Raw genomic sequence first — 12,197 nt, 5'->3', positions numbered from 1 at the left:
ACTGAACCAGCGAGGGAAAGAGAGGATGGAGGGAGGGGGGAAACATGAAAAGGGAGGGGGAGGGCCACAGAGAAATAGAGAGAGTGAGCAAAAGGAGAAAAAAAAGAGAAGAGAGGAGAGAGGGTGGTCTTAGAATTTAGTATAAGAGAGAGAAAGAGAGGGAGAGAGAGCAGAGAAAAGGAAAGGTGTGAGTCTATCTAAGGAACGGTGGAAAAGAAAGAGAAAAGATGGGATGAATACAAAAAGAGATGGAGAAAGGGGAGGATGGAGATGGAAGGCAGGGGTGGTGGGATTAACAAAAAAAAGAGGGGGGGGGGGGGTCACACTGTGGAAAGAAAAGGGGAAAAAGAGAAACGGAGAATAAGACAGCGAAACAGCCGAGGATGGAGAGGAAGAACTGAGGGAGGGGACAGTGAAGGAGAGAGAAAAGGAGAGGGAGAGTGGGTGAGTGCGTGAGTGTATGCATGTGTGTGTGTGTGTGTATGTGTGTGAAGACAGCAGGAATTAGACCGAAAGAAAATGTGTTGAGGAGGAGAGTGTGAATTACATATGCATCACAGAAAAAAAGAAACCATGAAGCACCGCGAGAGCGACTCAGAGAAGACCGGATGACATGAAGCTGAAGTTTGCTTTAACCGGATGAAAAAAAAAGAAACTGAAGACACATGAAGGTTTTTTTCTGCTTGTTGTAGCACTCTGCAGCTGTTGCCTTAGCAATGGTGCAGTTGTTGCCATGGCAATAGGGAGGCTTGTTGTTGTCATATGGTCACCCTTGTAGGACTGAGGTCTGAGTCAGTAACTCTGCACTGGATTTGCCCACCTGAGCATATTTCCACGTGGCTGTGCAAATATGCACTCAGGTTATAGAGGAGTACAAAGGACAGTAATAATCTGAGATTTTAGGAATATTTCAACATTAAATAGTCCCAAATAGACACATTAATGATAATGTGTTGAAACTTACTTTAGCCCCCTCTCCGACTGAATTGTTATATGATTTCTCCTCTGTTTGATCACCTTGTTCAAATTTTTGTTTAGTTTAACTAAAACAGATTAAAAAATGCATGCACTCCTCTCAGCACACTCTGCCTTTAAGACTGAGGACTGTACCACTCGGGGTTATATAAGGGGGAATGTGTGCTTTAGTGTCTTTACATCATCAGTTCTATAATTGTACAAATCTACCCCCCCCCCCCACTTTCCAGCCCCCCACAATGCTGGAGCAATGGTGCAGAAGTAAAGCAATTCGAAATGATGAACACACGTTTATTCCCCAGGGTGAGAGTAGAGGCTTTGATCGAAATGTACAGCGCAATGAAACAAACCGAAACGCTTTGTGTCCACAGATGGCCTCATCCTACTGTTAGTAATACACTTGTAGTCGTGCTTTGACAGACAGATGACCCTAGTTACCTCTCTGCGCTTTATTAAACACCTGTTAGTTTACATTCGGACATCTGATCGTCGTCTCTTGGCTCATGCTGAACTACAAACCTTACTTATTACAAGTTGCACGGCAGCTTTGTGTGACAGAGGTTTAATGAGCAGAGATTCGAGCATAGTGAAGTAATATTTCAATTGTCATCATATAACATTTATTCACTTCCACTAGCCTTTGATGCCTTCTGACAACTCTATTTATAATGCATTTAAAGATTCAAGCACTATAACCCAAGGCTTTATTTTTCTTTCAACTTTTAAGACTCAGTTTTTCTTACTTTTGTCTGTTTTAAAAATTATACAGCGCTGCAGATCATCTTGGAAAGATGTTGTTTACACAAGATAGCAATGTGTAATAAGGATAATGTGCCACATTTTATTTAGTAAAATATTGATTAATATACTTAATCTAATTTGATCGGTCTAACTTGTCACAGTTACAATCAGTCTTCTGTTACTATTGTGCAGCTCAAGGAAATTCTGAATGTTTGTCAGTGTTGTGTCAGAGCTGGTGACTATATACAACTTTCCACTTACATATTTGTTTTTAAATTGGAAAGGGACCACATATGTGTCATCAATGGGAAATAAGCTCCCCGGGCACATCATTAGTTATACCAGTTCAACTTGTTTGTTAGCACAGTTATCTAGGCTGATCACATGGCAGCAACTCAGTGCATTTAGACATGCAGACAGTTTAGGTCAAGGCAAAGCGAGTATCAAAATGGGAAAAAAGGGTGATTAAGGTGACTTTCACCTTGGTATGATTGTTGGTGCCAGACTGGTTTCAGAAACTGCTGACCTACTGGGATTAACTACACAACTGTCTCTTGGGTTTACAGGTATTGGTCAGGAAAGAGAAAATATCCGGTGAGAGTCAGTTCTCTGGGTGAACATGCCAGAGATCAGTGACCGCTGGTATCACAGAAAAACAGTAACTCAAATAACCACTCACTACAATCAAGGTATGCAGAAGAGCATCTCTGAATGCACATGTCAAAGCTGGAAGCAGACGGACTACAGCAGCAAAAGACCACACTGGGTGTCACTCCTGTCAGCTAAGAACAGGAAACTGAGGCTACAGTTCACACGGATTCGCCAAAACACTGGAAAAACATCACCTGGTCTGATGAGTCTTAACATCTGCCGCAACATAGGGTCAGAGTTTGGCTTAAACAACATGCAAGCATGGATCCATCCTGTCTTGAACTGGTTCAGCTCGGTGTACTCAAATGTCTCAAATGTCATAGTCAACAGATCTCAATCCAACAGAGCACCTTTGAGATCAACATCATGGATGTGCAGCCAAAACATCTGCAGAAACTGTGTGATGCTATCATGTCAATATGGACCAAAATCTCGGAGCAATGTTTGCAGCACGAAGAATTAAGTTAGCTCTGACAACAACCCATGATATTAGAAAAGCGTACCTAATGAACTGACTGGTGAGTGTATATCATTATAGTTGATTGATACTGAAATGGATTTTTGAAAACATTGCCATCATCAATTTTTACCCATCATTTTATTCTTTAAAAAAATGAAATTCTTTAATTATACAAGAGAAGTAAAATAGCCACTGGTGAATCTACTAAGATGCTTTCAGGGGAAGTGATAAGAGAGAAAATCTGCCATGTTTGGTGAAGAAATCAACTTCTATTCCAACCTAATTATCAAGCTTCTGAAGTCTGAGTTAATCAAATTATCTTCCTTATTTGTGCTTCCCCGGGCAGTATTAGTGGGACAGAACCACATAGAGGACCTTTTTACAAAAAAGAAGAGGAAGACGGTGTAAAGAGTCTGTTTGCACTTGTAAAAAACGCTTATTTAAGTGTAAAAAAAAAATGATTACAGGCTTTCACACAGACCAAAGTGGATTTTGTCACCTATTGTCACATTTTTCAAGAATCTCTTCTTGGCTGATAGAGAAAGGGAATAGAAATTTAAAGATAAAACCCAATAAACAAACAAACCCTAAAGAACAAAGTGAAAAAGAAAGCTGCTTCAGCATACCTGCTGGATTTAAGGGAATGAAAAAAGTCGGAATCTGTCCTCTCAACTTACTCTTAATTAATTTCCTGGATATCAATCAAGTGATATCAATTTTAGTTTAATAAAAAAGAACAAAAACCCCCCAAAACAATTAAGTCTAGTGTGATTCCTCCTCCATGTTGCAGTACTCTGTTATTGTGTATTGAAGCGCACTCCTGTGCTCTGTTCTACTAAACTATTCCTGACTAAGTGACAGCAGAAATGGGTTTACAAATCATCTGTAAATGTCACAGATAATTGTTTGCACTTCTCACATCTGTGATGATGCTAGGTTTGTGTTTTTCATTTAACTGCGCATTTCTATGTCAGCACTTGTTATGTCCCCAGCCCTGATTGCCGACAGAATTGACAGCTTCCTCTTCTGCAATGAACACAAAAACAGAGACGTCTCCGTTTATGTAAAATGCATACATCTAACATGAGTTCCCAGTATGGAGGTGAACACATCTGCATTTCATACATGGATTCAAAAACATTTTATGTCTGTGTAAATATTTTAGTGGGAAAATGGGAAAGTGCGTGTATGTGAATGCATTAGTAATTAATGTAAGGCTGCACCAGCATGTGCGTGAGGTGATCTGTTTACTGTGACAGTGATTAATGTACATTTTCAGTCGTAAGTGGCACGTATGAGCTTTTATGCATATGAAAGGATTGGATTGAGTTATGATCCGCATACTCTACAGGCATTTTCTCTCAGAAGATGATCCTAATATGGCTGACCTGTATACAAGATTATATAATTCTGCTCTTGAGTGAGCTAACAGCTCTACGCTCACATTTCCTGTGCCAAAAACTTGAGTACTCTCACATTCTCAAAGTTATGATTCTTCTGGTGCAAATAATGAAAAGTGTGGGCCCAGACAGAAGAAAAAAAAAATCAGTCACAGGAAAACAGCATAATATTCATGCTCATTATGTAAATGAGGAGAAAATATATATGTTAAAACAAAAAAAAGAACCCTTCCATTCCCCGTGCAACACCCACACATGCACAAAGGCACACGCACTTACACATGCACATGCTGTTAAAAATATATCATGCTAGGAGTAGCAAAGAGAGAAAAAACCTCTCCCCATGGACGAGCTTGAATACTGAGAGCATTTCCACTCATGTACATCCACAAACCTCCATTATAATAGTCTTTTAATAAGACTTGAGAAAGCACTCACCCATAAATATGTTGTCTCCATCCTGCTGTGCTGCTGAGCTTAAAGTCTTTTGGATCGATGGTGTGCCTCTGACAAAAAAAGTAGGCCAAGGACAAGCACTGGTCATCTAAACAGGCTAAACCCAGGCAGAACATCCAGATCATGGGGCTGCTGTGTTGGACACTCGCCAGATCTACTTCTAGTCACAGGGAGATGGAATATTTTCATGGGGTCATCTTTATTCAAGCTAAAGGATATTGCTCATGCAATATAGAGGAGCATTTTTTTCCTGAATAATAATATTCTTATTGTAATGTCAAATATTTCACATTCAAAAATCTATAAAGAGGCTCTTTCAAACATTAATATCAGTTAAGTAATGTAAGTTATATTCCAGTGTGAAACATAAGACTACATTTGCTGGATTTTCTCTTGCCAAATTTCTTTTCTCTGTCCAAAAATTCAGCTGATTTAAAAACCGACACCCTGGCTGTCAAAGACAGGAGACACCTACAGGTGGATCAAGACTCACTCGGGAAGTGTCACTTTTTGGGGTTATTTATGGGCATCATTGTGACTGCTGGGCCTGTCTGCTCTCACTTTTACTGCAACTTCCCTGAAATAAACTATCTGTACCCCCGTCGACATGCACAATGCGCCATGTGTGCGTGCCTCGGGAAGCAGGCTGCAGTTTGGATTCTGGGATTTTTGCATGTCCCAAGGCAGATGTTCAACAATTTGCCTGATGTATGCAGCATTTGCTTCTGATGGAAACTGTCACACTCAGATTGCTACTGCATGGTCTGAGTAGGTACACGACAGCAGGTTTTAGGGTTCAGGTACTTTACAGCTTTCAAGCTTCAACAGAGGTGAAAATGAAAGCATAAGTATATATTTCTGCACTCACAGGAAGCACATATAATTCTACCTGGTTTTATTACAAAAATTTCCATTATGCAAACTATATTTTTCAAAAGCTAGTGGCTTTATAAAACACAGTATACCTCATTTTTTTGCTGGTTGTGACATTTTGAAAAAGCCAAATAAAAGACTTAATGAATAATGATTCGAAAAAGGTGCTTCCTGTGGCAAAGAATCACATAATGTCTTTGAGATCCTAGTTTCAAGATTTAAGTCAGTCTTCTTTGTTAGGATGTACAGCATCTGCCAAACACACAGAAAGTAAATATCATGACTACAGCTTCCAGAATGGAAAAAAATTAAGCCAGTACAGACAAAAGTGCCTTAAACTTCCATTTGATCTAACGGCCACCAGAGGGCGGTAGCTGTGGTTACAGAAAGACTTCCTGTTTTATAGCAGCTTATGAAAAAACAGCTTTGTAAATACTTTCCTGGTGAGTTTCTCAATCATTCATTTTGGTTCTTATAGAAAAAAAAATGTCTATTTTGTAAACATCAGTCATGCTGTTTCAAAAATACAGGATTATCTGATGTATTCTCATTGGCTAACCACTTGTGATTGACAAGTTGACAACTAGAAAGCATCCAGTTTCAAGGTCAGACGCACCCTCCTCATCATATCTAGTTTTTTAAAAACCAAGACGGTCCTAGAGGAAACACTGGAAGACATCACAATTGCTATGTCCACCGTTTATGTCGGTGATCAAACATCAATTTAATTTGAGCAATACTTCTAAATTCTGATTGGTGCACAAATACCCTTAAAGTGAGCCTAGTAAGCATTTTCCTTATTTCTCTATATCAGGGGTCTCCAACTCTCAATCCTGAAAAGCTACTGATGCAGCCGTACTCCAATACAGCTGAATTACCTCTTCAGCATGCCATCAAGTTCGGCAAAGACCTGGTAACAAGCCATTCATTTGATTCAGGTGTGTTGGAACAAGGATCTAAGCTGCAGGACAGTAGCTCTCGAGGACTGGCGTTGGAGACCCTTTCTTTATATTATACATTTACAATGATGGATGCTCAGATTATGTTTCAGCCAGAGGTTTCTTCCTGTTAAAAGGGAATTTTTACTTCCCACTGTCACGGGTTGGGTCACCAAGTTCTGGCTTATAGGGGGTTGTTTGATTGTTTTGGGCTTTCTCTTCATTATCACCTTATGAGATGAGGCAACTGTTGTTGTGATTCGGCGCTATATAAATAAAACCGAACAAGGTCTGGTATAAGACAAATAAGGATTAACATGAAATGTGACAGATGCAAAGCTACTCTAGTATAGTCCAGCAATAAAGATCTAAAGAAAAAGCTAGAAATGAACATAACAGGTCCTCTGTAAGCTCACCAGTAATTAAACAACATTAAATAAAACTTTTGTAAAATTTTGGCCGAAGAGGTGTTCATGTAGGTCACCACTGGTCAGAGTCAGCTTATTGTAAAAATGAGTTTCATGGCCTTTAACAGTGACAATTTAAGGAAAACACTGCTGCTAATTATGTGGACACACTGTACCATAGTCTTTGTAGTCTGCTGAGTGTACAGTATAATGAAATGCACACTATAATTTGCCATGCTAACAGAGAATTGTTTGTTCTCCCGCTCAGTCTGTCTCACACTGCCTACATGTACCAGCATGCCTCACACTTTAGTGAGGAGTCAGCTGTGATTCACCATACTTTTCTCATTTTTAAAAAACTTTAATTCATTAACGTTGCTTGCCATATTTCAGGATGTATAATTAAGTGATGTGGACGTGTGTGCATGATTCTAATTCCTCATTGTGTTAAGTTGAGTTGTGTTTGTGAGAAAACACTTCATTGTGATCTTGTTGATTTAGTTACTCAGCCTAAGTAGTTCAAGAGAAACACTCTTGATCATCATTGCTTACTTAGCACAGCTCATAGTGCCACTGAGTGGCAGAATGGCTCTCATCTCCTCTTTATTGCATTTTCTCAAATGTGGATCCACTACTTTGACAGCACGTTATATAATTTCCTATAATTTTCTCTTGTGCAGATAGGCAGAGGAGCTGTCTGACCATCAAAACTGCTCTGTGATACCACCAGGCGGAATGAAAATGAAACTCAAACCGTCCCTGTAGTCCTTGAGACATCAGTGGATGGCGGAAGTAAACCAGGCTGCTACAGAGAACATTGGCACACTGTTGTGGGCGTTATACGCATGCCAGCACCATGACTAATACATGAAAATAAGGCTGAAAAATCCCTGAAAGAATTTATCATTTATCATACGTTTCAGGGTCTTTGCTCTTCTGGATGTGAAATACGCCCAGCAGATAACAAACAAAACAATTAGACGTGCATTCACAATTTGAAGGCAGATAGACAGCTCAGTAAACACACAGCACATTTCAAATACCTCACAACAACACTGCTGTATGATTAGCCAACTCACTTCCACTTGTCAGTGCATGCCGTCTGCTTAGCGGCCAGCCTGGTTAAATGGCATTTGGCACACTGATAAAGCAAAACCACACACACGTCGAATAAGGCACTTCCCTGACTAACACTAGCGTAGCTTGCTAGCTTGCAGTAACCTTTCCTTGCTGATAATTCCCACCAACCCACAGCGTGTTAATTAATAAGCAGCTGGGGAATTCTAGGGGTGCTAATGCATTCACTTGTCCACTGCAGCATGTAATGATATAGCTCACATTCACCCCCCTTGGCATATGAGCCTGAGTAACAGAGCTGGTGGTGGGAGTAAAACCCTGATGTTAAGCTGAAAAATACTGTACACATGACAGTAGAAAGTGACTGGGATTATAGAGCCTTCTGGGAAAAAATGAATTTAGGTTTGATGTGGGAAGCTCGGAAGCATTAATTATACCCACAAAGTTACGATAGATAGATAGATAGATAGATAGATAGATAGATAGATAGATAGATAGATAGATAGATATTAGAATTGTTGTTCGATCTGGATAATAAATTACCGGTACAGTTAAAGGGTCGTTAAAATGTTACCTAACACCCAGTTGTGTTTGATTTTAAAAAGTGGTGGTGTCTGATTACACGGAGTTGTACACCATCTGCTGGTAAAATTCTGTAGTACTACTACTAAGAAATCAACCTCAAGTAGATGTTACATATTAGTATTATTCTTTTCATGTTTTAAGCATATACTACTGCTCATTTGATAGAAACAAACACGTTTTGGATAAAAATTACTTAAAATGCTGATATGGTGTCACATTATCAAGGGCTGGAGTAACAAAGAGAAATAGCCCTCATGGCACACATTTGAACAGGTAACAGTGAGAAAAAAACAGGTATATTGAAATAAATAAATAAATCATCTGATTCTGCTGTTACAGTTTTAGGGTCCTTGTGTTGAGCATGCTGGTTCTCCACATCACACTATAATGGCTTTTTAGAGCAATTAATCAGAATAGAGTGATGCGAATGGCTTTTCTCTAAAAAGTGTCCTGGTGGAAAAAGTGCCTATTTGAGCCAAAAAACACAGTGATATTTGAAGTGTTTGCTCTGACTGTTTCAGTGGGCGGGACCAAAATCAGTAAAGAAAGAAAGAACAGTACAATTCCCTGTACCCTGCAGAAGAAATCCTATCTTATTCCTATTTTACCCTTATTTATCAGTTGGCTGCTCGTGCCAGAGTGAAAGTTGCAGTCAGATTTTATGCTTGGACTGTCTGTGTGCAGAAATAGAAAACAGTCTCCCTTTCAAAGCCCCCAGCAGTTGACAGCAGGACAAATGGGGGATGTCAGAGTCTGGGCTTTGAGAGCTCTGACATTCCTTCTTGTGCCCACTACCACCTGCCATGGCTTTGACTGCCAGTCGGTCACCTGTATGGTCATTCAAGGTCTTGGCCAAGCTTCTGACGGAGCAGTCATTGAAGGATGAATGTCCGTGCCTCCTAGGAAGAGCCCAAATTGCTCAGACACGTTTTTCGCGCCAACCCTTGAAATTCGGTCACTCGAAGAATAGTTGTGTCCAGCTAAGGAGCTTCCCAAGGCCTTCGGGGACTCAGTTGCAGCTCTGTATTGGAGCACTTATCATCAATCAGCTCATCTGTGAAAGCTTTAAAGAGACTGCTGAAAGACAGACACTGTTGTGATATTTTGGAGGGGCAAAACTGAGAACTCAAATGTCTTTTCGGTTCAAAAACGAGTTAAGATTCATGCATGTGCATTAATGCATGTACAACTGGTGACGAAAATTCCCATGGCATACCATTAACACCCATCAATGAAAACAAATTAACACAACAACTGATCTCGTTTGACCTGACATTTGTCTCAGGTACATACAAGTAAAGTTGCTGATGTGCCTCCGGGCATTTTAAAACAGCCTGTGTGTTATAATCAGGGGAGAGAAGTACTTTTCAACATAACAGAAGGGCTAAAGTCGTCACTATCTCATAACATTTTTGAGTCACTACTTTGCTCCGCTTGTGGCAAATAGAGGTGAGATGAAATATGAATCACAAAGCAGAGAGTTGAGGGAGAATCTGTGGAGACCAGTGGCACGTTATTCTTATATCTCAGCTACAAGGCTGACACAGAGAGGGGCCCTTGAGAGCTGAAAGACAAGTGAAGAAGCCTATTAATCATTTATACCACTTGGACTGTGTTCTCGAAAAGACAGCATTGTGGTAACTCATTTATGTTACCTCAATTGCCTTTGTGAGGCAAAAAAGAGACATGTACTAGGCAGAGGTTTAATGTGTTGTCTCTCGTTGGAGTTTCCAGCAGATTCGAGGTGAGAGTGAGAAGAAATTTGAAGGATGATAATAGTGTTTGATTTTCCTTTACTGCTACATTATTTTTGCTTTGGAATGACTAATACTCTACAAGCAGTGCTTGTTTTGGAAAGCCTGTGCCGCATCAGTGATCCCCACAGTTCTATCCAAACATGTAAATCTTAACAGCATGGTGTAGCACAGCACTGTCTATGCATGCGTTGTAAGTGCACAAATATTTCCCCGCTTGTTCTGTCAAAGAAGAACAACTGCAGTGCTAGCGGCACTCCAGCAAGCGAGGCTAAATCGTGCCGGTAAAGGGTTAAACCAGAGGATCAATCTACTGATTTTAGACATTCATCTTTTTCCCCTTTTGTTTGATTTCGTTTATTTTTTTCTTCTCTCTGAAATCCTTAACCTCAAATGTTGCGTGACTCATGGAAGACTTGGTGCTTGCAAAGAGCAAGGAGATACAGTATTTGCCTTGCCTCACACATGCAGCACAACCTGAATAGGTGCCGTTTTACAGTTTCTGCTGAATCTAGTAACACCAAGCCAGAATCAGAGAGAAGCCCCGACCAAAAAGGAGTGAGAATAGAAAGAAAAAAAACTCACACTTGTTGTGATGTGAAGAGTCTTACTTTGTGTCGCATCTGGCTTATCTCTGATCATATCTTGTGAGTTTCAGTAAGACATGTAATACTAATGTTGTCAGTGACATACTGGACTACTGAAAAAAGTTATTTTAGGCCCAGTAATTGACAAATTAAGACCAAAGACCAAATAACCAAAAGAAGAAGAGAAGAACAGCTAACAAAGAGATTTTATCGTCTGTACTTGTCAACAATCTGCCTGCAGCCAGTTTTGAAGATAAGAGGCGAGAAGCTTTCTGCAGTGCAAACTTACTGTGCATTACAAAATGATGCAAGCTTTGGGTAGCTTGTAAGTTATTTTAATTTTAATGGTCATTCGTTCTCTCTCCCAGAAACATGAAAAACATCACAAAAGACAAGACAAAGAGATTGTCTTTGCTGCTGTTTTTTTTATAACAGAAAATCTGTGCAGTATGGGGAAATGGCAAAAAAAGCCAATGACGACCACAACTTGTGTGAAATTTGTCTAATATATCTGATGGTACAGTGTGCAACTATTAAGAGGGCAAACTAGGTCACTATGGCTGGAAATGAAGTGCATTTCTATCACATTGCAGCGCACATTCATAAATACTATATGATTTCCCAATAACTTGGAGTGATGCTACTGATTAAGAGACAAAGTGTGACTGAGTACTCAAGTGGGCCTCGCATCCATGCATGGATGGTAGGCTGGCATTCACAGATGCACAATCTAGATTTTCAAGTAGCTTTACACACCAGAAATAAAACAAATCTAATGTGGATTTCCCACATGATGACACAGAACAATGATGTTCTGTGGTGGCACTCTGCTAAGATAGCGGTGGGGTGACCTTGTTGACTAGTTTAAACCAGCAGCTCATGCTTGACACTGAAGAGGTTCAGCAGCCGTATTACACACAAATGACTTCAATCTTTGCCGCACTTGTAAGAAGAAAAAAGGGTTCATATACGTCGTGCACTCACCGGTCAGTCTGTTCGGCTGCTCCTCAAAAGCAAATGTCTAATCAGCCGTTCATGTGGCAAAAAGCTGGTGGATTTAAGAATGTAGACATGGTCAAGAGGATCTGCTCAAGTGCAAATCAATCATTGGGATAGGGTGGAACGTCTATTTAAGTGACTTTGAACATGGCATAGTTGTTGCTGCCACTTGGGCTGGTTTGATTATTTCACAAATTGCAGAGCTATTCTGATTTTCACACACAACCAACTCAAGGAGCGGTCCAAAGAAGTAAGTGCTTTTTAAATGGCAGAGAAGAATGGCCAGACTGGTTG

General features: G+C 40.1%; 1 protein-coding gene across 1 annotated transcript in view; it reads right to left on the bottom strand.

The window, feature by feature from the left end:
- Positions 1-12,197, bottom strand: part of LOC134635684 (disks large homolog 4) — an 83,478-nt gene that overhangs the window by 67,002 nt on the left and 4,279 nt on the right. The window lies entirely within an intron of this gene.

The sequence above is a fragment of the Pelmatolapia mariae genome, linkage group LG10_11 (genome assembly GCF_036321145.2).
Source record: "Pelmatolapia mariae isolate MD_Pm_ZW linkage group LG10_11, Pm_UMD_F_2, whole genome shotgun sequence".
In the NCBI taxonomy this organism is placed as follows: domain Eukaryota; kingdom Metazoa; phylum Chordata; class Actinopteri; order Cichliformes; family Cichlidae; genus Pelmatolapia; species Pelmatolapia mariae.
The sequence above is the reverse complement of the archived record's forward strand: the minus strand, read 5'-3'. Positions and strand labels throughout refer to the sequence as shown.